This window comes from Coenobita brevimanus, chromosome 104, assembly GCF_032717465.1.
Source record: "Coenobita brevimanus isolate Jiangsu-jjx chromosome 104, ASM3271746v2, whole genome shotgun sequence".
Taxonomy (NCBI): Eukaryota; Metazoa; Arthropoda; class Malacostraca; order Decapoda; family Coenobitidae; genus Coenobita; species Coenobita brevimanus.
The window spans coordinates 10,556,719-10,559,830 of record NC_137057.1 but is presented as its reverse complement, the minus strand read 5'-3'; the positions used below and the strand labels follow the sequence as shown (position 1 = coordinate 10,559,830).

The 3,112-nt window shown below is 40.7% G+C and overlaps 1 long non-coding RNA gene across 1 annotated transcript; it reads left to right on the top strand.

The window, feature by feature from the left end:
• The first annotated feature begins 794 nt into the window (after nucleotides 1-794).
• Nucleotides 795-1,527, top strand: LOC145416123 (uncharacterized). Its single transcript, XR_013900197.1, has 2 exons — nucleotides 795-962; nucleotides 1,341-1,527. It is a non-coding gene; the product is annotated as an uncharacterized LOC145416123 (long non-coding RNA).
• The last annotated feature ends 1,585 nt before the right edge of the window (nucleotides 1,528-3,112 follow it).

Genomic DNA, 3,112 nt, shown 5'->3' with positions numbered 1-3,112 from the left:
TCAATGTCCTCTTTCACTCTGTTATGATATGTAATTCCACATACAGACCTGGAACACTTCATCACCGGCACTTCTACCCTTTTTCGGTCCCTAGTATTCAAAGATCGATGCATGCATCAATACAGGACCGCCAGAGTCACTTTGCTTTCCTACTTCCCCATGCATCACAGTGCCCTAATATGCCTCTTCTCCTAACCTACGACTTACTTCAGGTCCCTTAGCTCTATCTGGTGCTTTGATCACTGTTAAATTCCTAAAACACTATAATATTTCCTCCTGTTCTTTCTTGATCAAGGTTCATAGCGTTCTTCTCCATCTATTTATTAACTGTCATCACCTCGGCTTTTCTTGTATTCGCTAAACATCTTCTCATTAATATGAGGACTTATTTTCAGTTTATTCAACCAAACTGGATTCATCAAGTAGTTCGATGTGGCGAAAATGTTTAATCTACAGGCAATTTTTTTTTTTTTTTCTTTTTGGTGTGGTAAATATTTTTAATCTTCTGGTTGATTTGTTTTTATTTCTGAGTTGTAGATTTCAAATAAGTACAAGACGATAACGACGTCGATGACGAAGATATTACACTGATTCCTAAACAAGTAGAGTGAGAAAGATTTATTCTCTCTCAGTCACACCCTCATCCAACATTCCTCCAAACGGATCACCTGCCTTGCCCTGCCCTGCCTTCTTCTAAATTATTCTTCCTTTCCATGTCTTCCTCCTCATTACCCTACCCTGCCTTCCTCTTCATTACCCTGCCCTGTCCTGGATTGCCTATGTCCTTCCAAACATCAGGCAGCTTCTCTAATCACTTGACCTAATCGACCCTCTCCCCTTCCTCTACCACAGTCGACACATCACCTGAGGTGAACTTGGATGTCTTGGTACAAATCTTCGGCCTTGATACCCTCCCGGATGTCATCAAGTGTCTGCTGTCGAAGCTGAAGATACTAGGCTTTGTGAGTACGACAGATAGATATAGAAAAATTGATGGAGAGAGAGAGAGAGAGAGAGAGAGAGAGAGAGAGAGAGAGAATTATCTGATATTTTTTTATTTCATAGTAATAAAAATATGTATTAACATACGATGCTTACTTTCACGATCATTATCACCCTTTTGTTGAAATTTTACTTTGTGTTACATCGTAGTTGTTCTAAACTGAAAAAAAAAGAAATCCATAAACTCTATAATTTATCTCTCACCGGAAAAAAAAAAAAAAAAAGGCATAACGCCTGTAACTTTCTCTCTCTCTCTCTCTCTCTCTCTCTCTCTCCCCTAATAAAAAGATCCATAACTCCTATAACTCACTCTCTCGCTCTCTTTCTCTCCCCCACAGCTCACCGACTTCATCCTCTGCTTGCTTGAAGTAGTTTTTGGAATTCTTGGATAACATGGAACCCGCTGAACCGACCTGAACCAACGTGAACCGGAACCAGGACCAATCTCCATTCTGTGTGCATGTGCCTGTGTGCGTGTGTGTTTGCGCGCGAACGAGTGTGTAAGTGAATAAATCCAAAGCAGCACCGTACATTGTTTTTATTACCTGACTAACATACAGATCATATATATTTTTTATCCAGTTCTGAATAATGGTAATTTAAGTGATAAAAAGTATCATATGATTTCATTTCCACTAGAACTATAAGGAACGGTAAGGTTTAAATATATATATAATTCCCATTTCAACATAACCCTTAATGGTAGTTCTTCAAGGGAACACTGCTTTGTCTTGGTGCTGAAGCCTGTGCATTCCAGTCATCAAGGGAACTATACGAATCAGGTGCAACCACACTGAGAAGTTTCTTTACTAGAGATCACATGAAAAGTGTTCCCCTGACACTAAGTGCCTGAACTGGATATTCGAGGCACCAACTCAAATATTTTTTTAGTAGTTTACTATCTTGCAGTCTACCAGGTTCTTTTCATTGGATAGACAAGGAGTTGAGAAACGTTCGTATAACCAGTTAGCGAAGTTGCCCGGCTATATCGATGCCACCACGTGAAGGCTTCCCTCACCAGCACCAGCCTCTTTATAAACCACAAAGGCGAGTTCCGTCTAACCATGGTCCTTAATCTTCAAAAGCGATGCAGCAGATGACATTGGCGTAGTCAACGCTGATCCGGAGCAAGAGGTGTCAAGAATATACGAATTTTTACAATCTAGGCGCCTTTGAAAACGAAACCTTAGGATAAGCAGTCGGCACGAAGAGTCCAGTCGTCTGTCCTGTTTTTCTCTCCATGGACTTTGAAAGTCAGTGTGGTGAGTCCGCAGCAACTTACAATGACGACACTACAACCACATATAATATCATCAGTGTCGGCTGCTGCGAGTTTACCACACTGAGGCGAACGAAATCACTGTACAGCAAACGTAGGAGTGTTCGGAGAGACACTGAAAAAAACCGATAGATGTCCCGTGGAACAAGAAAAAAAGAACCCTTTTCTACAATGCCGTGGAATAAGAAAAAAAGAACCCTTCTTTACAATAGATCAGACGAAAGTAGGAGATACAAGCATTCGAAAGCTGTAATTTTTCATACATGGAAAAAACAACCAAAGAGTAAAAACATAATGGTTCTTCTTTACATGGAAAACAAAACACATCATTGCAAAATTGAAGATCCACTTATTCTGGGATGTGACAGGGGTCACAAAGGAAAATACAGGCTGAAGAAGGCAGTTCCGGAGCTGATCTGCTGCATACATGAATGACTAAGAGTATCGGTTAACTCTTGTTTAGACAGCTGGACCGAGAAGGGGTGAGAGTGTGCTGCCAGGAATGTTCTGCGCGCCTGCCAAAATGGACGAGGGGTGCAAGTAGACTTTTCAGAAACACACCAAAACAGTGATGGTGCAGAGATAAAGATACAACTCTGCAGAGAAGAGGGATAGGTTGAAGGGAGTCAGTGAGAGAGGATGTTAAGAGACGATAAGCCTTTGACTCCACCCTGTTTACAAGAACTGTATATTGGGATACTACTTGACCTCTTCATTACAACTAATCTTTCAGCTTACACTGTTAATCTTTTCACTCCGTTGGGCTCCTCCGATCACATGTCATAAATATCTTTGTGACTTCTTTGTAGTGATGTTTTATATAATATTAGA